Source organism: Silene latifolia, chromosome Y (assembly GCF_048544455.1).
Source record: "Silene latifolia isolate original U9 population chromosome Y, ASM4854445v1, whole genome shotgun sequence".
NCBI classification, from domain to species: Eukaryota; Viridiplantae; Streptophyta; class Magnoliopsida; order Caryophyllales; family Caryophyllaceae; genus Silene; species Silene latifolia.
This window is the reverse complement of record NC_133538.1, coordinates 455,176,231-455,203,132: the sequence shown is the minus strand read 5'-3', so window position 1 is coordinate 455,203,132 and position 26,902 is coordinate 455,176,231. Positions and strand designations below refer to the sequence as shown.

Sequence of the window (26,902 nt, the reverse complement as noted above, 5' to 3'; positions counted from 1 at the left end):
GCGTCGCTGCCAACTGGATCACCAAATATCGACGGTTCACCTTCCTCTCGAGATCAACGTGACCAAAACTATCACCCTCGTACATTAACATGTGCATCATGGCGAACAAGCCGGACTCGGTGTCGTTTATCGTTTGCTTATGCCAGGCAAACTGGATCAGCGGAATTGGAACGCCGGTATGTCTTTCCCTCTGTCCTTCTCGTCGTCCCTAGACTCCACGTAGTCGCTCATGAGGCTCTTTGGCAGGAATAAGAACGTCAAAAAGTGAAATTGTAAAAGTGGTGAAAACACTTTTTAGTTGAACATAATTACAATTTAATTCCACTTACAATAACGTGACACGCTTTGCATATCTCCGATTGGCCAGGACTTGAATAGTACTTATTGTCGGAAGATCAATCGTCCTAGAATTAAAGTTGATACACACACATGCATAATGGGCTTCAATCTTAATGGGTACGAAGATTAAATCAGACCCTTCAAGTGAAATCTTTGCCACGATCGATTCGGAAGACGTCCCACATATTGTACAACCTTTCGGTGTCCGGTGTTTGTTGGACAGGGTTTCGTACAAGGCTCAAGATTGTTTCCTGTTCAAGTAGCAGTATATGTGTGAGGATACCAGAGGAGTTATACGGGTTGTGCATTGGAGTTGCACAGTAACTCTCATAGCATAATGAAGAATGCCTAGGTTCATACTGGTTGTTAATAACTTCTCAAAACAAAATGTTTAACTCCATGGAGGGTATGTATAACTTTAGACTTATTTTCCACTGTGAAAGTTTTAAAGAGGGTATGTGAAACTCTTATAGCATATTAAAGGATTGATTAGAACCATACCATACGACGGATACCGAAGAAAGACGAACGAAAAATCGCGCATTCCTCTGCCTCCAATCGATTAAGCAACAAGGACCAACACTCAATCACTTTTTCATCCATTGGCGTCTCAGGGAGCATAGACAACATTTGCAGCCTATTAATTGTTCCGTGCCGGCCATAACTCACAAGTGGTTCACTGTAGTTCAGACAACAGCTATTAATCAGGCTATAACGTATACTAAATGGGAAGGTAACTGCTATTAAAATGACTGCATAACTTCACTGATGAAACGTATAACTCCATTAACGATATATATAACTTCAATGATGAAACATATAACTCCATGTATTACTCTAGGTATAACTCCAGGCCTCTAATGTATAAATCCAAAGTATATATTGTACAACTCTGAGCATAAACTGTAAAACTCTACGCAAAATAATGTAGAAGTCCAGTATGGAAATGTCTCTATATTGATAAAACTTAATATGATAAAACATTAGATTTTTAGACGACTTACTCATTTGGAAATTTGTAGTCATCAAGGAAAACGTAATCAACCACTTGTTTGCGATACACCGGGATATCCCTAATTAATGCCTTGTTCAACTTGACATCTTGGCGACCCTTTGTAAGGTCGGCGTCGGTTCCCGCAATATGTGGTGCAACCAAGGCCATCGCCCTTACCCAGGGAGCGGCTATTATTTGAGAGGGCCCGACTAGACGGCGTCGGCCCAGGGCTACTTTGGAAGGTAGAGTCTAATAGGTTGAACTGACTTTAGAGCAAGGTCGTTTAGCGAAGCCCATTCTCTCCGCGATTCCAACACCTCTCTTCCTTCCACTTGGGTTGCCGGCTAGCCTCTGTTTATCACGCACCTCATCCATTTCACGGTCTTTAAGCTCCTTAAAAGCTGTTACCCTGGATAACACAGCTTCCTTGTCCAAGTTAATGTCACTGAGGACAAGGGTTGCAGCAATTTCCGCTCGCATGAGGTCATTGCTTTCCTTTGTCCCTATGGTACAGTCGAATGGCTCTCCACGGTATAGCAACATATGGACCATGACGTAAAGACCACAGTCATTGACAGTATGTCTGGTCCTGCCGATTGAATTTAATGTTGACAAAAGGAAACCCTTCAACTTTCTTGCCTTTGTCGAGCCCTTTGTAGGCCATATACTTTCCCATTGCATCGGCCTGGCGGAAGTTAGGCAAGGCGTTTAAAAGGGGAAGACCAATTAACAAAACAAATGGAGTTGATAATTAATCTAGTCACCAGTTTTATAAGACTTACGATGTAATACGCGCAATCCCTCTGTATGGTAATTTGGAAGATCGTCCTCGTAAGAACGATTATCAAGTTACTCGATCTGTTCAGAGAGGAAATTTATGCAAATGCAAGAGTAATGATCTTCATCGCCGGTGCTTAAGGGACGAAAACCTACAAACATGCACCAAAAATCTAAGAGTTATAAAACATAATTAGCTTGATTAGAGGCATACATATTGTGCATAGTTGGAATTATACATTCTATGGTTAGAGTTATACATTATATGTCTAGAGTTGTACATTCAATTTCTAGAGTTATACAAAGTATATTCTTGCGATTGTACATTATGTGCGATAGCGAGATGCCTGGAGTTATACATTATATGTATATGCTTACGATTGTACTTTATGTGCGAGTGAGTTATACATTCTATGGTTAAAGTTATACATTATATTCCTAGAGTTATGGAGTGAAGTTAGCCACTCATCAAAACTCTAAGCATATACTGTATAACTCTAGACAAATAATGTATAACTTCAGCCCTAGAACGTATAACTCTAGTCATTCTGAAAGCTAAAGTTATATAATGTATAACTCTTGCCATAGAATGTATAACTCTAGCCATAAAATCTATAAGCGTAAGCATATACGTGTAGTGTATAACTCAGGTATTACTCTAGGTATAACTCCTCCAGGCCTCTAATGTATTACTCCAAAGCATATATTGTACAACTCTAAGCATATCTTTGTTAAACTCTAGGCAAATAATGTATAATTCCAGTATGTAAATGTCTCTATATTGATATCTGAGCTCACTATATATCGGAGTCCGGTTGGAATGGACTAGAACACGACTCTTGCCACATGTCCCACGAGGCACAAAAGCCTTGTAATTATCAACAACCAAGTTTTTCTTCTGCCTTGCCAAATTGCAATTGCTAGGTCCTATAAAAATGATAGACGGGGGTTGGCAGCTTGTATCACAAGTTACGTACAGTTTGTCACAAAATAACTTGCGGAGTTCGAGCACACTTACAGCGTGACCTAGGCCAAAGAAACAGCGCGAACTTGAAACAACTGCGGTGTTCGCGTGCGTAAGCTGATTGAGTAGTCGAGACCCGTGATCGATGACATTGGCCGTAATGTCCCGAGCCGGGCATCAACGACCGGAGATCAATACGCGTTATGCAGTTTGGACAGGGATATGTGACCAATTGTTCCCTACAAAGGATTAGCAAAAATGAGACACGCAGCAAGGGGAAAGATTCATGGCCTGTTTGACTGACGTATTGAAATATAGGTAAAACTTATCTTTTACTTACTCTTTATTATGGGCGTGTAATTGATCAAAGACATAATCCATTACATCCTTCCTCACCCTGAACACCGTCCTGAAACATTCCTTGTTAAATAGCAACAATTGTGAGCATACGTGCTGGTCAGGTTCGGGTGCCCCGCAATCCTGAGAACAACCTAGGTGCTCAGGTACAATGTTCATACACTAAAGTGGGGCAGTTGAATGCAGTAAGAAAGGATGGTGGATCATGTCACATCGCGGCACATAAATATGGGGTGGGAGTGGTGCAACCGGCTCAACCCTAGCACCAGCGATTTTAACTACCAAACCTTCTTTGGCAGCACCAATCGTTCGCTCCTCAACCCCGGCAAATGCCTCATTCACATCTGCCCTGCTCATGAAAGTCAGAGGGATTTGATTTCCACTCCATTCCGTTGAAGGATTCCCCGGGGTGATCTCCGCACCCTCGACAACATCTACGTTTACACCCCCATTGTTAGAATGTTGTTCAACATTCTCAATTACATCCTTTTGAACAGTGGCCTAAATGAAAAATAATAAAATTAAACACCATGCTTTTGTATCAAAAAAATTACAGGTATAACTCTAAAAGTGAGACAATTGGGTCACGATTCTGACCAATGAATTACGATTATACATAGAAGGGCAAGAGTTATACACGTGTGAAGTGTTAATAATATGCTATCAGAGTTATACATGTTTGAGTAAGAGTTATACACATATGGTTAAGAGTTGTACCAAACGTATAACTCTGGCCATAAAATGTATAACTGTAAGCATAGAATGTATAACTCTGGCCATAAAATGTATAACTGTAAGCATATACACTATAATGTATAACTCTAGGAATAAATCCAGGTATAACTCTAGGTATAACTCCAGCCATCTAATGTATAACTCCAAAGCATATATTGTATAACTCTAGTCATATCTTTGTATAATCGTAGTCATATATTTTGGTTAAGAGTTGTACCAAACGGCCGTTGCGGTGGCACTACGATTCAAGGCCTCATCATAAGTTCCAACAAAGTTATACTTTATCAACTTAGAGTTATACACGACCAATTTAAAAAAAAACAACGAATGTATAAAAAGTATTTAGCGAAAAGTAACAAATTTACCTCGCCATCAGGACCACTCCCGTCGTTTGGAAGTCCACATAAAGCTTCCTTGATTTCAGAGAGAAAACATACACTCCATCAATTCTTGTGTCTCCATTGGCAATGATGGGACCGTAGATTTTTCCATCTCCTTATCTGACGGTTGATTGTCTGACAATCTTACAACATTTTCTTTCACACCCTCCCCATGAACTTGCTCATGCACCTCATCACCTACCCAGGCGAGTTTGACATCCTCGGACGGTCCGTCAGCTTGGTCTACAATGTCTGATAATCTTTCATGGTCAATGTCTGACAATCTTTCAACATTTTCAACATTTTATTTTAATCCCTCCCTGTGAACATGCTCATGCACCTCATCACCTGCCCCGAGCCGAGTTTCAGCGTCCTCTGACCGGCCATAAGCTTGCTCAATTTCCTCCACTGTGTAATTCGCCTCCAACAACAGCTCTCTGACAGTTTGGACGGGGGTGCATACACCTTGATCCTCTAACCCTGGGCTAGCATCTGACAACGGATTAGAAACTACTGTATCACCTCCCACTTCCTCCATAATCTTTGACCATGAAACTGCAACTGATTTCATTGGCGTGTTGGCTTTGACCGACTCTCGACGCGGCTCAACACGAGGGTTACCACCCCTGCCACCCCCATCATTGGCGAGACTAGACAGAACTTCACTTATTTGCCGCGTAGATGCATCGATTCCGTCATATTTTTTGGGGGGCTCACTAACTACCTCTCCAAATGCAGGAGCGTTACCAACAGAAACCTTGGCCCTTTCGCAACTGTTCTACTTCAAACGACGTACTTTTGAATCTTTTCACCCTCAAAGAATTCTTGAGAGGCTTGACTAGGATTTAGGCCCGTCGGATCACTAGTTCTGACTTTGATCCTTGCGGTTGCATCTGCGTACCATGAATAGAACACAATAGCGTTCCTTTGCATATGTAGATAAAGCTCGTGAGTACGCTGCATTGAAGAAGTACAGTAAGTTAGTTATATTATATTAGATGGGTACGTTCAGCTGAAACAGAATCAATCTGCAAAATATATAATACTTTGAACTTACATTGTGACCACTAGCTTTCAATTCTGGTCATCCTCGACACTTTCTTTGGTAGTTCAATCGAATGAACTTCTTCTCGGAAGTTGAGCGGGGAGAGAGAGGGAGTGGGGGGCTGATAGTGATAGTTTGGGTTCACGAGGGTCGAGGCGATCTTGTCCAAACTCTTAATATAATAGGGATCTTGAAGGCACCTCGGATACCTGGTCTTAGACAAAGTTAAAGTACCCAATCCCCCTTGAGCCACCTCAAATTTTATCCTATCTACAAGCGAGGCTTCATCCCAATGCTTAATCAAAGGTAGATCGTGGAGGCAAGGCTTAGCCTTGTAATCATATCACTGAAAGTAGCTTATCATGAGGAAGGGAATACATCCACCCAACATCGTTACCCCCTTTTACTGATCTGTCCGCTTTCACCATCATTTCCAAAATATAAGAGCACCAGTCAAAATGCGGAATGGCTTTAGGATCTTCTACGGCCCTTAACAGCTTCAAATCTATCTCGTTGTTTGGGGTGGGTGCGAGGAATAAAGACATAGAGAACAAAACAAATAGCCGGCAGAAATGATCGTCCGCCTCCTTGTACTCCATAAGTTGCTTGTGAACTTTCCCTAAACTTATTGAACTATTTGCTTTTCCCACCCCGTAAGCTTGCCGCCATTTGTCCTTCAGCTCCTTATTTTCGGGATCGTTGGACCCCTTCTGCGAACCAGTAGGTACCAACGGGAGACGGTTGGGTCCAAGAGGTATCAAGAAACAGTCATGCACGTCATGCTTACTGATCATAAACTCCTTCTTCCGAGAAGCCCTGAACACATATGACCCATCAGAGAAGGAGTCCAAGAACAGGCGAACGTGTGCAAGTGGGAAGCTGCTAATCTTAAGCTCCAAAATGCCACCAAACCCAATTTTCTTAACAGCGGACACCTAATCCTCATTAAGCTTTTTAATGAGAGAGACAAGTCTTTGAGGTCGACACGAAACCGTGATTTCATGCACCCTCTTTACCCTTGGCTTGGCCTCGACCATCTGGGGAAAAGCAAGGACAACACACAAAATTAGACATCTTTGTAGTTGCAATTAGAGTTATACAATAGATAGTCGAGTTATACAAAATATAAGTAAAGTTATACATTCGATAATAGAGTTAATCGAGAAAATATCAAGAGTTATACATTCGACAATGAGAAAAGTTATTCAAAATGTAATCGAGTTATACAACAAATGACATGATTATAAAAAGGTCAAACTTTGAACCTGGGAATTAGCTCCCTTCTCAAGACTTGGTGCATCATCCATCTGTAGGCGACAAACAAATAGGGATTGATTAACGATACAGTCATACATATACATATAATCATGAGTGACAAACAAAAGAAGAGATAATCGGAGAGTTATACGAGAATAACGACGATTATACATATAATAACAAAAGTGAGACAATCGAAACTAACGTTATATAATGTGTAACTCGAACCATGAATGTATAACTCTATTATTAAAATGTATAACTTCAAGTATATCTTTGTATAACTCTAGGCATATCTTGTATAACTCTAGGCATATATTGTATAACTCCAAAAATAAAATGTACAACTCTAGGCAAATATTGTATAACTCCAGTTATACATTATGACAAAGAGAGTTATTCAACATGTAATCGAGTTATAAAACAAATGACTGCAGATTATAACAAAAGTCAAACTTTTAACCTTGGAATAAGCACCCTTGTCAAGACTTGGTACTTTTAACCATTCAAAAGAAGAGATAATCGGGAAAGTTAGCTATACAGAATAACAATACGAGTTATACATATAATAACAAAAGTTAGACATTCTGAAAACTAAAGTCATATAATGTATAACTCTAGCAATAGAAAGTATAACTCTAGCCATATAATGTATAACTCTAGCCATAGAATGTATAACTCTGGCCATAAAATGTATAACTGTAAGCATATACAGTATAATGTATAACTCCAGAAATAACTTCAGGTATAACTCTAGGTATAACTCCAGGCATCTAATGTATAACTCCAAAGTATAAATTGTATAACTCTAGCTATATATTGTATAAATACAGGTATAAAATGTATAACTCTAGGCATATATTGTATAACTCTATGCATGGAAACTAATTAGAAGTATAGTTATACATATAACAATTAGAGTTTGACATTATGAAAAAGGAGTTGGTCACAGAATCAGAATAGCTATACATCTAGAACCCAGAGTTATATTATACATCTAGTAACCAAAGTTATACATATTGCGTACTAAAGTTATACATCTAGTAACCAGAGTTTTACATTAAGTAACAAGAGTTATACATATTGAGTACTAAAGTTATACATCTAGTAACCAGAGTTATACATCTAGTAACGTATAAATCAAAATCAAAACTTTTAACCTGGATATCAAGTCCCGTGTCAATACTTTCTACAACATCCATCTGTAGATGACAAACAATTGGGATTAGAGTTATACAGATATTTAATTGAAGTTATACATCATTCTATAAGAGTTTTACCAACAAGACGAGATTTTTTTACCTTCGATTCAGATTTCTTGGAAGATTTCTTGGCATTTTTCTTGGCAAAAACCATTGTTAATTATCAAATGACCTCGAATTTGATCTGCACAACCATAATTAACAATTAAACAAATCAACATCAGCAAACCCATAATTGAAGATTGAAAAATTAAATGAACTCTTTTTATGATAGTTTAACAAAGGCAATAATTAACAAAAAACAAACTACAAATCACTAAATAAAGAATGGAAAAAATACCTTATAAAAAAATGGAGACAGGCGAGTTTGCAGGCGAGTTGGAATTAATTTGTAGTGATGAAAATGGCGTCTGTTGAGATGAATTAATTGGTAGTGATGAAAATGGAGTTATCAGCAATGTGAAGAAAGCAAAGGAAGACGAAATGACAGGAAATAGAGGGAAAATTACCCGCAAGTTGTTTTGAATTGTCTAGAAAATGAGGAGGGAAATGATGATGGACTGATGGACATAACAGTGTATCATGCATGGGTTAGTGGGTAAGAGGAGAGAGGTAAATCAAAAATATTAGTTGAGTGGGGTTTTACTGCGTAATCTTGGCCATTGATTTGCTTGATCCAACCGCCCACATTAGGACTTATGGACTTAATATATCTAATGGACTTAGTTGATCTCTTCTCTCTCTCTCTCTCTCTATATATATATATATATATATATATATATATATATATATATATATATATATATATATATATATATATATATATATATATATATATATATATATATATAGAGAGAGAGAGAGAGAGAGAAATGAGTTCTAATGAGTCCACCTCTTCCATTGAGTCCCTAAGTCCCTCTAAGGGCCATTGGATGGACTCAATGGATGGTTGAGATGGATGGAGAGGAAATTTATTAAGGACTATTAAAAAGAAAAGGAAAAAAATGTGGATGGTTGGATTGAAATGGATGGTTGAAATTGAAAAAAAAATTATCACTAATTAATTTTCTATATACTAATTAAATTTTCTTTCTCTCTCTAGCCCCTAATTAATCAGTTTTGAGTTTCAGATTTTATGAGTGTAAATGTAACATTGTATGAGTTTTATGAGTGTAACTTTGATTTTTTTGGTGACGGAAATTTTGATTTTTTTGGTGATAGATTTTATGGCGGTTTTGTATGCAAAAAATTGAATTTATACAATTTTAACATTTTACGAGTGTAAATGTAATATTTTAAGAGTGTAATTTTGATTTTTTTGTGACGGAAATTTTGAATTTATATAATTTTAACATTTTACGAGTGTAACTTTTATGTTTTACTAGTGTAAATGTAATATTTTATGAGTGTAATTTTGATTTTTTTTTATGGCGAAAATTTTGAATTTATATAATTTTAACATTTTACGAGTGTAACTTTGATGTTTTACGAGTGTAAATGTAATACTTTAAGAGTGTAAATTTGATTTTTTAGGCAAATTTCTATATACAAATTTGAATTTATATAATCTTAACATGTTAAGAGTGTAAATTTGATGTTTTACGAGTATAAATGTAGTATTTTAAGTGTATATTTCAAGGTTTACGAGTGTAAATTTGAAGGTTTACGAGTGTAACTTTAATGCTTTACAAGTGTAACTTTGGTCCTTTGAGTGTAACTTTGGTCCTTTACAAGTTTAACTTTGGTCCTTTACGAGTAAAACTTTAGTCCGACTACCAACAAACACCACCACTGTCGTCCTCCACCACCAACTCATACCCACAAAAAGATCTATAGTAGATCTGAAAAAAAAAACAAAAAAAAAATGAGATATTTGACGAGTGTAACTGTAAAGAAATACGAGTGTAACTGTAAAGCAATACGAGTGTAATTGTAAACAAATACGAGTGTAAATTTAAAGAAATATGAGTGCAAATTTATATAATTTTAACGAGTGTAAATGTAAAGAAATACGAGTGTAAATGTAAAGAAATATGAGTGTAAATCTGAAGAAATACGAGTGTAAATCTTAAGAAATACGAGTGTAAATCTTAAGAAATATATATAACAAGACGAAATAAACAAGCCGAGATTAAAAAATATAAAACAAAAAAAAAGATTTGAAAAAATATAAAATTAGTGTAACTTTAAGGAAATGTGAGTGTAAATTTGAGGAAATACAAGTGTAGGAAATATAGAATACGAGTGTAAATCTGAAAATAAATATATTTATTAGATCTAAGAATAAAAATCATGATAATACAATTTTTTTTCGAAAATCAACTATATATTTATTAGATCTAAGAATAAAATATGGTAATTGTCTTTAAAAAAACATAATCTACTCATTTGTTTTATAAAAAAAAGTCACCTCCCCTCGTTTGTGTTAAAAAAAACTCAGATTTGCAACCAAAATCTGAAAGAAACAAAAAATACAAAATCTGAAAAAAGAAGGAAAAATGAAGTCATAAAATAGAAACGAGAAACACAACCAAAATAGGAGGAGAGAAGGAAGAAGAAAGGAGAAACCAGACCAAATTTGAAAAAAGACAAAACAAATTCGAAATCAGAAAAAAAAGGAAAAACATTTAAAAACTCAGAAATCAGTAAACAAAGAACACAGGAAACAAACCAAAATTAAAAAAAACAAAAAAAAATCGAAATCAGAAATCAGTGGACGATGGCATATTTGGACGACTGTTTGACGGTGCGTGGTCGCGTTGTTGTCGCCGTCGTGGGTGTCTGGTTGTTGTCGCTGTTCAAGACCAACCACCAATGCCATTCTTCCCAGATCTAAAAAAAAAGGAGAAGAAGAAGAGGGTGGCGGTTTTTGGTGGGTGTTGTGGCGGTTTTAGGTTGGTTTTGGGTGGTACGACGTGGTGGCGATGGGAGGTTGTGGTCAGATCGGAAAGAAGAAAAGGAGGAAATGGCAGTTGTGGCGGTTTCAGGTGGATGTTGTTGGTGGCGGCAGTAGTGGGTCGTGATGGGAGGCGGTGGGTCGGGTGGGTATGAGCGAGAAGAGGGGTTGGGGTCATTGGGTGGGGAAAGGGAGGTGGGTGTCGGTGGTGGGTGGGGGAAGTAGTGGGTCATGGTCGACGGTGGTGGGTCGGGTGGGTGTGAGGAGATATTTTTTTAGGTTTTGATTTAAGTAGGTTTTAGAGAGAGTAGATGAATGATATTGTGTGAGATGAGAGAGAAATGAATGAGAAAAAAAATGTTATATAGTAGATTAAGGGGATTAATGATTAATTAGTGAGGGTAGAGAGATAGTGGGTTAAATTAGGTAGTTAATGACCTTTTTTGCTTTCAATCTCAGTCTTTCATCACTCTTATCCAAGGGCTCTTAAAGGGAAGTCTTTTACTCGATCGAGTGGCCTGTACTCAATCTAGTGACCCCTGTTTTGGGTCATATGCTTATCTTTTGACTTCATTGCATATTATGTTTGATTCAAATATGTTATTTTGCTTCGTTATGCATTGTTTTACGTATGTAATGGTCCTGATGCGTAAGTTACCCAATCTTATGGTGTAGTGAGTGGCACCTGTGGTGAGTAGGAGTTCGGTGGGAGGACATGAGTTATATGTGTTGTGATATATATATATATATATATATATATATATATATATATATATATATATATATATATATATATATATATATATATATATATATTCAAATGAGTCCATCTAAAATGGTGAGTCCACTAAGTCCTAATCCTAGCCATTGATCTTATAAGATTGATGGTTAAGATTTTAAAATTTTAAGATGAAAACTTTAATGTTTAATAAATGAAACTTGAATTTAAAAGTGTAACTTTAATTCTTTACAATTATAACTTTAATATTTAAGGTCATTTTATAAATAAAAATTTAAATTTATGTTATAAAATTTTATTTTAAATATATAAAATTGATTTTTGAGTGTAATTTTATTGTTTTACGAGTGGAACTTTAATGGTAATTTTGAAACTTTATTTTTTTTAGACAATTTCTAATATAAAAATTTGAATTTATTTAATTTTACTGATTTATAAATGTAACTTTAATGTTTTACGAGTGGAATTTTAATGCTCAAAATTGAAACTTTAATTTTTTTTAGCCATTTTCTAATATAAAATTTTGAATTTATTTAATTTTACTGATTTATAAATGTAACTTTAATGTTTTAAGAGTGAAACTTTAATGCTAAAAATTGACTTAATTTTTTTAGACAATTTTAATATAAAAATTTCAATTTAATTAATTTTACTGATTTATAAATATTATGTAAATATTGTAATTTTATAAATATAACTTTAATGTTTTATGATTGTAACTTTAATCATAATTTTTAAAACTTTTTTTTTTTTTAAGTATTGTAACTTTATAGTTAGTGAAAATTGTAAATTACCACCTACTATTTACCGTATTTTACAAACAACCACCCTGTATTGTGTTTATTACAACTTACCACCTATATTACACAATATACATCCAAACTACCACCGTATTTCATTCCCGATCATCAATTTACTTAAGTCCCGACTCGTTAAGTTAATAAGCTATAAAATGACTAAAATACCCTTACTTTAATTTACTTAAAACCCTTGCTACCCCTAAATTAAAAGATAAATTACTTTATCCATCACCAACACTCTATAATTCATTCATCATCAGTACCTTCATCCTCCAAAAAGAAAAAAAAAACCAGAAAAATGAGCTGTGAATTATTGAATTGCAACACAAAACCCCCAAAATTGAAAGAACCCTAAGAATTGGTTGCAGCATAAACACAACTAATAGCACCATAAATTAGTATGGAAAACTCTTTCATCATCATCATAATCAACCTTATCCTACCCTCTTTTTGTTAATTTCCACCCACTAAATTTGTAGATCTTGGGTTTTCGTGAGAGGGGAGGGGATTTCGTGGGTTCGGGTGATGGTGGCGATAACTTGGAGGTCGTGGTGAGAAAGGCGGCAAATCTGGTGGTGCGATGAAATGGCATGTCTAGGATAGCGATGCGGAGGGTGGTGGTCAGGTGGCTACGGTGAAGAAGTTGTGGTGAGAATGTGAGGTGGTGGTGGGAAGGAGATGGTGGGAGGAATGATTGTTGGTTCTCCTAGCTGAAGGTGCACAATTTTGCCAGATTGATTTTGATTCTTCAAAATTAATTTGACTTAATTTGATTTTGATTGTATTTTGGGTTCAAAGACAGATTTTGTTTGTCTTTTAATTTAGGGGTAGCAAGGGTTTTAAGTAAATTAAAGTAAGGGTATTTTAGTCATTTTATAGTTTATTAACTTAACGAGTCGGGACTTAAGTAAATTGATGATCGGGAATGAAATACGGTGGTAGTTTGGATGTATATCGTGTAATATAGGTGGTAAGTTGTAATAAACACAATACAGGGTGGTTGTTTGTAAAATACGGTAAATAGTAGGTGGTAATTTACAATTTTCTCTTATAGTTATTTAAATTTATGTAATGTAATTTTAATGGTTTATGAAACTTTATTCTTAGGAAATGTAATTTTAGTCCATATCATGTGAAACTTTAGTCTATGTCATGCGAAACTTTAGTCTATAACATGTGAAATAAATTTTAGTGCGTGTCAAGTGAAACTTTCGTCAATATCAGTGAAACTTTAGTCCATATCTTTGAAACTTTATTCCATATGAGTGAAACCTTAGTCTATATCACCAACAAACGACCACCACCAGTATCCCCCACAACCAACTACATGCACCACCCACCACGACCACCTTCCTGAATCACCACCCCCACCCACCACGACCACCTGCCTGAACCACCACCCCCACAACACCACCCAAATCCGCCACCACCGCAAATAAAAAAAAATAACCGAAAAAAAATCACCAGCACCCATAACCTACGGCCACCACCACCACGGTCCACCAAGTCTGAAAAAAAACGAGCCCCAGTATTTCCGCCAACCGTCTAACCCACACCCACGACCGCCGCCGCATGAAATGAATTCGGAAAAAAAAACAAACAAACTCTAAATCTGAAAAAATATAAAAATACCACCACCACGCCCCATTAACAACCACCCACCACGACACCATTAACCGCAACCTACCAAATCTGAAAAAAAAAAAAAAGAGGGGGGGGACGAGGAGGCGGTGGCCTGACCGACCTCCCCACCACCTCCACAAGACACACCAACAACATCAACAACTCCATTTTCAGATCTAGGAAGAAAAAGAAGAAAAAAAAAAGAAATGCTGTAGGAGAAGCATACCAACAACACCCACTCGTTTTTAAGATCTTAAAAAAAAAAAGATGTAGTGGGAGGAGAGCAGTGAAGCGGCGGGAGGAGAAGCATGGTGGTGGCGAGGGCGAGGGCGGTGGCGGCGGAATAGGAGAAGTGGTGATGAAACTTTAGAGTTTAGAGAGAGATAAAGAGAGTTTAGAGAGAAGAAATGAAGAGTGGAAATGTGATGGGAGGTAGTGTGATTAGGGTTTGTTCGTATTTATAGCTCATCTTTTTAATTTGTTTTAATCTTAACCCTTCATTTTTTTTTGATCCAAAGGTTTAGAATGGGACTCATGGACTCACCTAAAGAAGGTGGACTCCTTTGATCCTAATTATATATATATATATATATATATATATATATATATATATATATATATATATATATATATATATATATATATATATATATATATAGGGTCGGGATCCGGTGAGAACCACTAACATAATGAGAACCATGAGAACCCTTACTAAATCATCATCAAATTTTGTTCCGAAAGTTTTGATGGATCATTTACCCTTAGTTTAGTTTATTCAAACACATTTTAAGGATAGCTAAACAAAATTTGTTGATTTTATTAATAAAATATAAACTGAATGTACAAAATTACAATTAGGTATGCTAAAACGGCTATAAATGCACGAAAACAAATACTAGGTGCATGAAAATTGTTACATACATGAAAATGATTAATAAGTGCATGCAAAGAACATGTTTTAGGTGCATGAAAATAAGTTCTACATGCGTGAAAATTGTCAAATGAGTAGTAGGTGCACATAAATTAATAAAATGCACCCCGTCTCGATTTTTATCACTAGTTTATATTTTTTAGACCAAGAAATATGTTATCTAGCCATAACATTTCATGCCGAATCCAAATATATCATTATTCTTTTAAAAAAAATTGTATAAGGTGGAGTTCTCAAGGTTTTCATTATCTTGGTGGTTCTCACAGGATCCCAATTCTATATATATATATATATATATATATATATATATATATATATAGAGATAGGTTCAGATGAGTCCCTAATTTTGGTTGAGTCCCTAAGTCCTATTCTTAGCCAATCATTTTTGAGTGTAACTTTACTGATTTATGAGTGTAACTTTAGCCATTTAATGATTTATAAGTGTATCTTACCTTTTAAGGCCAACTTATATATAAAAATTTGAATTTATAAATTAAAATTTATGTAATTTTAACAAAAGTCTATGTAATTTTAGTGTTTTACGAATGTAACTCTAGTCGTTAAGGGTGTAATTTTAGTTGTCGGAGTTATAACTTTAATAATATGGTGGTTTGTATGAAAAACTGTGAGTTTATATACTTTTATGAGTGTAATTTTAGACATTGAAGGTGTAACTTCAGCCGTCGAAAATGTAACTTTAGTCATATGGTGGTTTGTATGTAAGACTTTGAATATATACTTTTACGAGTGTAATTTTAGTCGTTAAAAGCGTAACTTTAGCCGTCGGAAATGTAACTTTAGTCATAGTTTGTTTGTATGTAAAGATTTGAATTTATATACTTTTACGAGTGTAATTTTAGTCCTTAAAAGCGTAACTTTAGCCGTCGGAAATGTAACTTTAGTCATAGTTTGTTTGTAGGTAAAGATTTGAATTTATATACTTTTACGAGTGTAATTTTAGTCCTTTAAAATATAACTTTAGTTTTTCAAATGTGTAACTTTACTTCATGTCAGTGTAATTTTTACTCCCACAACAATAAAATAATAAACGCCTCTACCACCATTAACAACCACCGTTAACGCCTCTACCACCATTAACAACCACCGTTAAATCGCAAACCACACCACCACCATCGCCTGAAAACCAAACAAAAAAAAAGGCTCCACCAAAACAGCACACCTGCGCCACCACCGCCACACTACCACTGCCCTTACCACCTAACCCACGACATCAAAAACCCACAACCACCTCGACATATCAGATCTAAATTTTGTATTTTAAAACAAAAAAAAAAAGAGAAGAGGATGGGGCGAGATCTCGTACGGGGTAGGGCGGAAACTCGGAACTGCCAACCAACAACACCAACGCCGCCATCGACGTCAGTGCCAACATCAACTAACAAATCGAGATTTCAAAAAAAAAAAGGGAAGGATGGGCGGCTCCGATCAGGGGAGGACGAGAGCAGAAAGTGGAAGAAGAGGTGGCGGAGTGGCTTGGGTGAGGTGGTGTTGTGCGGAAAAAAAATAAGAGAGAAAGGAGAAGGGGATGTAGGCGGCAGCTTGGTGGGTGTGCGGCCGTCGACTGGTGGCAGCGGCGTGGTTGGCAGGAGAGTGATGGGAGGGAGAGAGAAGTTGGGAGGAAGAGAGAGAAGTGTGAATGTTTGGTGTGACAGTGAAATGGGTTAGGATTAGGGTTTTATTATGTTTTAATCTCAACCCTTCATTTTGCTCTAATCATAGCCACTCATCTCTTAGATCTAAAGGTCTATATTAAGACTTATGGACTCAACCAAAAAACAAGGACTTACATGATCCTTTCTCTATATATATATATATATATATAGAGTCGGGATCCGGTGAGAACCCCTAAATATTTGAGGATTGAGGATTAGTGAATACAATATCACATGCTCTTCAATACAATATCACGAAAAATTTGACCTTTACCAAAAATAATTTTTTTTTTGAAAAAAAAAATTTATAATTTTTTTTTGCACAGGTGTTTTTTTTTTTTGTGATATTGTATTGAATAACCTGTGATATTGTATTGAACAACCTGTGATATTGTAACAAAATCCTCAATCCTCAAAAAGATAGTGTATCCTCACATGATCTCATTCCTATATATATATATATATATGTATATATATATATATGTATATATGTATATATATATAGGGTCGGGGTCAGGTGCGAACAAAAGTACGGTGCGAACCGTACGAACTAATTTAAAAAAGCCAAAACCAAACTCCTCGCATATTCCCTCTCCCTTGTTCTTTATGTTTTATTCATACCCCAGCTAACTTTTCCTCTCCCTCTAACTTTTCATCTCCCCCATCCACCACCACCGCCCGTCGTAGCCTTCCAGTCGACATCCGTAGACGGTGTTATCCTTAAATCGACCCCACGCAGACCAAGTCGCAAGCCATTTGCTCTTCTTTTGTCGCTTCGATTTCAAGTAACCAAGTTATGGATTTTCCAACTTCTATTAATTGCAGTTTTCGTCTCTAAATTAGCCATTGGATCGATTGGTACAAAAAGGAAATTGGCGAAAAACATTGTTGCATTTCCGTTTCAAGTAAGGTCTTCTAATTTGGGATTAATTTTAATTTCTTGCATTATTTTGTTAAATTGATAAGAATTGGGAGTTTTCTTTGTTTTTTTTGAATGATTCAATCAAGCTATATATCAAGTTATGGTATATTGTATAAAGCAAATTTATCAAGAAAGAATTCAACTTTGTTACTTAGATTTTTGAAGCCTACTTGTAATGGGACCCTTGGAGATGTGATCAATGTTGTACATTCAACTGGGTTTATTAGACATGAGGAAACGTGCGATTAATTGTGAGAAAACTCGGTGTATTTGGGATGATTTTAAGAGTGTATTGACATGGATTTATGGCGCTTCAAAATTGCAGCCATCTATTTTTATTGCTTGCATTTTACTTGTTGGTCAAAATCCATGGTTCAAGCAAGGGCAATACCTCAACTTTTTCATTTATGTAAATTAAAAACGATAATTAGCTTTTTGCTAAAATATCATGTGTATCTAGCAAGCTACAGGTCTGTATCTAAGGTGCTAAATATGTGTAACTAGCAAGTTAAAGGTATGTAACTAGTAATTTAAAGAAGAGTATCTAAATAGCTAAAGGTATGTATCTAGTAATTTAAAAGAGTATATCTAGGAACTTAAAGGTATGTATCTTGTAACTTAAAGGAGTGTATCTAACTAACTTAAACGAGTGTATCTAACTAGATAAAGGTATGTATCGAGTAATTTAAAGGAGTGTATCTAGAAACTTAAAAGAATGTATCTAGTAATTTGGAGAAGTGTATCTAGCTACTTAAAGGAATGTATTTAGTAACTTAAAGGAGTGTATCTAGCTAGCTAAAGGTATGTATCTAGTAACTTAAAGATATCTATCAACTTAAAGAAACTTATCTAGTAATTGAAAGTAGTGTATCTAGTTAGCTAAAGATATTTAACTAGTAATTTAAAGAAGTGTACATAGCAACTTAAATAGATCAAAGGAGGCGGCAGGATATCCTAGATTTAAAAAATTATGACTATTAGTTAAATGGGAACATTTAGAATATGAACAATACGGAGTACAATACTATTAAAATAGTGTTGACTACATCTAATCACTTCGACGTATAATCTGGCAAGTCTAGTCAACTTTGGGACGATGCTAATAACACCACACCACTTTCTCTCCACTCTCTCCTTATCCCAACCCACCCCTTTTTTGAGAGATCAATTTATATAAGTGCGCTTTTGGTGAAGCCATTCATTGAACTTTCATTGTACTGGTTGTTTGGTGGCCTTCTCTCTTGCTTTCATTGCTTTGTTTACTTATAGTCTCTTAATTTATTTGTTGATAGTCGTTATAGTGTGTTCTTCTTCTCTTGTATATGATAAATGGTTATTTTCGCACTTTGTTGTAGAATATTGTCAATTTTAACACATGTATATGTACATAAATTTAGTGGCAATTCACAATCTAATGACAGTGTCATTGTTTTCAGCTCGTCATGGCAAAGTAGCATACCACCAAATACAGACCAGATCAGCTGATGAACCAATGGCTATATTCTACAAATGTTTGAACTACAGCTGCGGACATCAATGGTGTGAAGATTAGTTTCGCTTAATCATTTGTCACTGTCAGCATTTATCCATATTAAACTTAATGGTAGGCTTATGATATCGGCGAGTCCTTACCTAACTATGTGTGGCATACTGGCACACCCTAATATGTTGTCGTATTGGCCTTCAAAAGCTTGTTAAATAGGCGCAGATGTGGTGTACGTGCTCGGATTGATTCAGGACTAATTTATGAACGAGGTGTTCAGTTAGATTTAAAGTGAGAGTGAATGGGTCTATGGCTGTCTGAAAGATTTTAAATTTTAAAGCAGAGGGAAATCAAGTTATTGTACGGCCTACCACTTACATTCTCTTATGAGATAGGCAAGGAGACATCCTTGTTAGTACGGAGAAATTGGCTCCCCAGTCACGGGGCTTAGCCTCAGGCGTCTGCTCAATTGACGGGAGATATTCGTCCGCTCCAAGTTATTTCATCCAATTTGTATTAACTTCAGGCTTTAATTATACTCCATACTAATTCAACTTTTATTCATTTCTAATTATACTGCATATACTTGTTCAACTTTGGTTAACGACGACTTACATCGGTCATCGACAAAAAATTAATAAACGGAAGACTAAATCTTGCTGTTCTTGTTGACAACTCCTCCTATGTTACTATGTCCTAACCTGATTTTTAAATATTATGATATAAAGCCAAGTTACAAAAATATATCACCAGCTTTCGTTTGAGTAGTTCATTTATTTTCTAACTTCATTCCTTCATTATGTTCTTCATTCCTCCTATGTTACTATGTCCTAATCTGATTTTTAAATATTATGATAAAGGAGTGTATCTAGCTTGCCTAAGATGCGTATGTAACAAGGTAAAGAAGTGCGTCTAGCAAGGTAAAGGAGTGTATCTAGCTTGGCAGAGTTGTGTATCTAGCAAGGTAAAAGAGTGTATCTAGCTTGTCAAATGAGTGTATCTAGCAAGGTAAAAAAGTGTATCTAGCTTGTTAAAGATGTATCTAGCTTGTCAAAGATGTGTATCTAACAAGGTAAATAAGTGTATCTAGCTTGTCAAAGGAGTGTATCTAATAAGGCAAAAAGAGTGTATCTAGTTTGTTAAATATGTGTATTTAACAAGGTAAAAGAGTGTATCTAGCAAAGTAAACTGGTCAATTGGGTCGGGTTTAGATCGGGCCATCTTAGGCATGTTATACATTTCGTTTCGTGTTAATTTCGGATGTGCTTTTGTTGGCACATTTTTTGAGTTCAAATTATTTTTGGCTGGGTTAGAAGTACAACAGGAAAATAATGCAGAAGTTTGACTGATAAATTGGCAAGTAATATTTGAGCATGGGCGAGGAAATCACCTTCTTAGCTTTGAAGGAAGATATGTAGTGTAGATTTGAAGAAAGATGGATTGCATAAATAGAAATTGGCAGGAGACCTATGTGAGTTATTCCCTTGCGGCTGCCTACTGGTTGTAAGCAGCGCATTGGAAATCGGCATAAGGTGCAAGATGGACAAGGCATAAATTTATCGCAACAACAGATTGTTTTATTAATTCCCGACAAACGGCTTCGACACCCCTCATTTTACCAAAAAAACTACTTTTGAAGAAATAATCACATTAATTTAACTGCCAATACAAAGCCATAAACAATAGCATCCGCAATACGCTCAGGACAAGCATCTACCCACACACGAGTAGTGCAATCAGGGGATGGGCTAACCGATGTGCAGCTACGATGCTACGTTGCCACTACGATTAACAAAATTAAAACTTGAACAATCAAACACTTCAGCTAACATAACGATCTCGCAAACTACATTTCCGAAATAGTTGGCTGGTACGTCATGGTTTTGTAAGGTAGTGATAAGTTGTACCAAATCCGACCCCAAGATTGCAGCTCGAATACCCATCCGAATCGCCATTCTTACTCCAAACACTGTTGCATTTGCCTTCGCAATATCAAGCGCCCATCCATACTTCAGTTGTTGCACTCTAGCACGTCTAACGTTTCCCATATGATCACGAATAACAGCCATATGTTCCCTTTGCTAAATTTGGTTGACTCCATGACGGATGTACTCCTCCCATCCGACAAAAACCGAACAAATAGCAAAGCTTTACCCTAGTAAACCATGCTCAAGAGTGGCTTTGTACTGAAAAGGTATCTCCATCCAGGCAGAAAGGGGGAACTCCGTCTGCTTTCTTCAGATATCAGCCTTCTTTGACATTAATTCAGTGAAATTCACAAACTAGCCACGGAAAATAGTTCAGATTAGTACTGCATATGAGATGAATAAAAGCATAATCATTTGATCAGTTAATTACCTGAAAGTTATCGAAAGCACTAGAAGGAAAATTATCATCGAACTCTTTCATCATATCCCATGGGCTATCTCCTACACCAACCAGCACTATAGACAGGGATATCCACTGCAATTTAACACGACGGACATATAGTTCAGGAACGTAAAATATGACAATAGACCACAATCTTTGTAGTGTGTTAGTGAACGTGTGTGCGAAAGGGAGAGATTGAGCATACAATTTATCTGTAGGGGAGGGTGTTTACCTTGCTTGAACAATTGCCTCGACCGAATTCTGTTCTTGAGGACTGAGGTGGCCCGGGATTATGTCGACACCCCTTGTGACCTGATGTGATACATGAGGACTTATTAATGCAATTTTGTAGCTTATCACAATAATAGTCTAAATTTCTAGACTAAGCAAATGGCATGCTCCGAATTTCTCCCGAACATGAATTTAGGCCTATCAGGAGATTCTGGACACACTACTATGAAACGGTAGATACACATGTTAGTATCTCAGATACACATATCAATACTCCCGGATATACAAATCGATTTGTGTATCTAGAGTGTTGGTATATGTATCTGGGAGTATTGATATGTGTATCTAGGGTCATATATTTTGCAAGATTAAAAATGTCACCTTGTTAATGGTATCTAATGAAAGGCTTACCTACTAAGAATACTTCACCTTGTTAATAAGATACATTTCAAGACTAAAAATGTCAGCTCTAAGATAACTCAAAAGTCCTCATCCAAGTGAACAACAATACCCAAGACCTCGAGGGGTTCCACAAACTACCCCTAGCCGTGATGATAATATAACAGAGAGATCTAAATCAATGTATAGTTTCTACCAAATGATAATCCACTAAAACTAAAGAAGTACTAGTAATATATACATGATAAAAGCACCAATAACGTGAACATGAAAGATGAAACATGTTCAATCAAACACTAAAGAGAAGTCATTGTATTCATTCGGCAAGACGCAATAGAGCTCGAAATACCATCACATTTTTTCAGTCTTTACAAAGACTAGGAGACAGACCTAAAAGAGTACCTCGAAATCCAACTCCACACATGACATTATTGGAAAGGGGTAATCAATATTGGTGATGAAGTCGGATAATGGCCAAGTAAGACAACAAAACAACAATGAACATCTAACGTTAAAAAATCGCTCCAACTAATAAAAATCGCTAAATAATAAAAATCGCTAATTGAAAAGAATCCTATTAAGAAAAGACCTGACATACACAATTTAAACATGGAATAGTCAAAGCTACAGTTCGCAAAAAAACAGTACAATTAGCAGTAGAATTGTAAGAAAGTTTAAACTTGTGAATAAATTGGAGACGTTACATCAAGAACCGCAGTAGACGAATGATAGGCGAGCAAATGCGAAGTTATTCGACCCCATTTTGAGTGGAATGAGGCCGGAATGAAATTAGGGTTAGAATTCTTCAAATTTGGAGGAAATTAAGAAAATGATGGAAGTAATTAACGAAAACAATGAAAATTAGTACGAATTATAAGCTTACATGACGAAGAATCTCCTAAATTTGATCAAAATTAGAGGATTGATGTGATGAATTTGAGCGAAACACGATCGAAAGTGTGATTTTCTGCGAAATAGTTAGATCGAGATCCCGCTGCCGGATAGCCGTCGTCATCGGAGAACGGTCGTCATCGGAGAGCGGTGCATGTCAGTGATGAGTGGTGTTAGTGAGAGTGAGAGTGTGTCGGGTGGATTTGGGGATTTTGTTTGAGAGGAAAAGGGGAGGAGAGTCAGAACGTATAGGGTTTTGTTTGTTTTGTTTGTGTCTTTAATGTTGGCCGTTGATTATGTTCATCCAATGGTCTGTGTTTAGTTCGTAAGTTCGCACAGGATCCTATATATATATATATATATATATATATATATATATATATATATATATATATATATATATATATATATATATATATATATATATATATATATATATATATATATATATATATATATATATAGAATTAGGATCACATGAGTCCACCCTATCTTTTTGAGTCCGTGAGTCCATGATACAATATCACACTTTATATTAAACAATATCACAGCTTATATTCAACAAAAAAAATCGAAAAAAAAAATTTGAAAAAAAAAATCCGAAAAAAAAGTCATGATATTGTTTTGTAATACAATATTACACGTTACACTAAACACTATCACAACTTACATATAAAAAAAAAAAAAAAAACTTTCAAAAAAAAAAATTGAAACAAAAAATCGTGATATTGTTTTGTAATACAATATCAAAAAAAAAAAAACTTTTTCGAAAAAAAAATGGAAAAAAAAATTCGAAAAAAAAATCGTGATATTGTTTTGTAATACAATATCACCCGTTATACTAAACAATATCACAGCTTAAAAAACTTTTTCGTAAAAAAATTTGAAAAAAAAAAATTTCTGAAAAAAAAAATCGAAAAAAAAATCTTGAAAAAAAAAATTGAAAAAAAAATCGTGATATTATTTTGTATAGTGCGTGATATTGTTTTATGGACTCAAATATATAGGTGGACTCACCGGATCTTGCCTATATATAGACAAGATCCGGTGAGTCCACCTATATATTTGAGTCCATGAGTCCATAAAACAATATATCACGCACTATATAGGCAAGATCCGGTGAGTCCACCTATATATTTGATTCCATGAGTCCATAAAACAATATCACGCACTATACAAAATAATATCACGATTTTTTTTTTCAAATTTTTTTTTTCGAAATTTTTTTTTTTGCAATTTCTTTTTTCGAATTTTCTTTTTCTCGAAAAAGTTTTTTTTTTTTTTTTTTTTTTTTTTTTTTTTTTTAAAAAAAGTTGTGATATTTTACTACAAAACAATATCACGACTTTTTTTTTCAAAGACTTTTTTTTTTCAGCTGTGATATTGTTTAGTATAACGTGTGATACTGTAAGCTGTGATAATGTGTAGCATAACGGGTGATATTATATTACAACACAATATTACGATTTTTTTTTTTAGTATAAGTTGTGATATTGTTTAATATAACGTGTGATATTTTATCATGGACTCACGGAATCAAAAAGATAGGGTGGACTCATGTGATCCTAATTCTATATATATATATATATATATAGAAATATGATCTCGTGCGAACCTAAAATTCGGTGCGAACTGTGCGAACTAACTTAAAAAGCAAATAGACTAATCAATTCAGAGGCCCAAACCACATGAAATAAAGGGTCTGGATTAAAACCCAACTACTTACTACCCACCCTCCTTAATAACCCAACACTACTCTCACAGAACTTCTTCATCACCCCCAAACAACCTGACACCATAACCTCCTCCCTCGCCGGTGGCTTATGTTCGGCCACCACATACTGCCACCTCCATTCTCGCTCTGATTATTCCTTATCCCACTTCCGGCCTTACTTTCTTTCTCTATTTTTCTTATGCGTGTGCATCGTCGGAGCTCCGGCTTTGGATTTCCCTCTCCGGCGATTTCACTCTTTTAGGCCCAAATATATAACCATCTTCACCATGTTTTTCCATTGTTCGTCTATCCGGTTACTTGCCCTTGCTTACTTGCCGTGAACCTCGCGTAGATCTGGGGTAGGTTAGGTGGTTGCCGTCACCATCAGACGACAACGATAATTCATTCTTCAAATTTCAATGATGATTCAATTACCTTCACCATTCAGAGCTCCATTTCAAAATTGTCTATGATTTCCCTTCTTCAAAATTCGAAAAATTGTAATTGTAATCATAGATCTACTAAACATAAAGTCACATCTTGAAAAATTTATAACAAAAATGACTTTGTCCGAAAATTTCGAGTAATAAAATGTCCTCTTCGACATATTTGATTGAACTAGTGATAGAGAAGGCTATTGTCGGCGCCATTTTAGGTTGTTGTTCTAACGAGGTTATTGGTTATGGATGGGAAAGCTTGTGGATGACGTCGGCGTCATTTGATAGCGATATCTTCGGCGTCGTCTGAGTTATTCACTGATGTAATTGAATCTTGGCAGTGGTGGACGGAGTAGTTGAGCTCGGATTTCGGTATCGCAATTGAATCACGGAGACTGAAATCAGAGAAAATGGGAGAGTGGCCTGGATATGCGAATTGCATAGCGCGTACAGATATACTGCTTTGTGCTTGTGCTTTCATCATTGTTGTAGATCGTCTTCTATTGCAGTTAATTTGTTAATTTGTAGCGCGTACAAATATAGTGTCATTCTAAATACCAGGTCTATCTTTCTGTTAAATCTGCGCTATTGTCGCACCAAAGTTTTCAACGGAGTTCATCGGTGTTATCGTCTACGTTGTCGTTCGTCAGTTCGAGAACGAGTTTTTCGTACGATAAGCTTAGTCGGGTCCATATTCAGCTCACCGTTGTCAAATTGGACGCTTCCTCATTCGGTCTCTTTCTCTCCTTCGGTTTAATTAATTTTCGTTACGTGATTTGGCTTAGATTATGTTGGATGATTTGTGATTGTAGAGTGGATTGTTAATGTCGTTAATGCTGGATTTGGACTCTTACAGTTAATATACCACCCCTTATTTTTCTTATACTTTTAGTTATTAATAAAATGTTAGCTGCATGTTTCATTTTGATTCGTCAATGATTGTGCAGGGACGTTCTTGGCATGTGTGGAGAAGCACTCAGTGTATAATGTAACTCTTCGTTCGGGTGAAAGAATTTCAGGACCTTTCATGTACAAATGTACTAGAATTGGATGAGGAAATTGTTTGAACATTTTCTCCTAAACTGTTCTTCTTAAGTCTATTAACTACGGATAGCTAGATTCCATAGAACCCCTACAACATCGGAATAACACTGAAGTAAAAACACAATAACATTAGAATAAAAACACAATAACAACAGGACACTGGCGTAATAACACAATAACACTAGAATAATAGCGAAATAACAACACAATAACACTAAAATAACACCGGAGTACACACACAATAACATCAGAATAACACCAGAGTAACAACACAATAACACCAGAATAACACGTGCATAACAGGTGATTAAAAAAAAATAACATAATGAGAAATTTAGAGGAACGTGGGAGAACATAAGAGTAACACTAGAATAACAAGAGGTAACACAAAAAAAGTATAAGAGTAATACTGAAATAACACGTGGTAACAAAAAGAAAAGAAAAAAAAACAAAAAAGAAGAAAAACACTAGAATGTCACATAGTAATGCAAAAAAAAAAAAACTACTGGAATAACATATGGTAACACAAAACATAAAATAAAATAAAAGGTAACATAATGAGAAAATTAGAAAAGCATGAGAACATAAGAATAACACTGGAATAACATGTGACCACAAACTCACCATAAGAAACCAAACTCACAAGATCCCAACTATATATATATATATATATATATATATATATATATATATATATAT

The 26,902-nt window shown here is 35.6% G+C and overlaps 1 long non-coding RNA gene across 1 annotated transcript; it reads right to left on the bottom strand.

The window, feature by feature from the left end:
• Nucleotides 1-21,246: 21,246 nt before the first annotated feature.
• On the bottom strand, nt 21,247-22,097 carry LOC141627059 (uncharacterized). The gene is made up of 3 exons (XR_012536620.1): nt 21,720-22,097; nt 21,476-21,580; nt 21,247-21,399 (listed from the first exon to the last, which is right to left on the bottom strand). It is a non-coding gene; the product is annotated as an uncharacterized LOC141627059 (long non-coding RNA).
• Nucleotides 22,098-26,902: the final 4,805 nt, after the last annotated feature.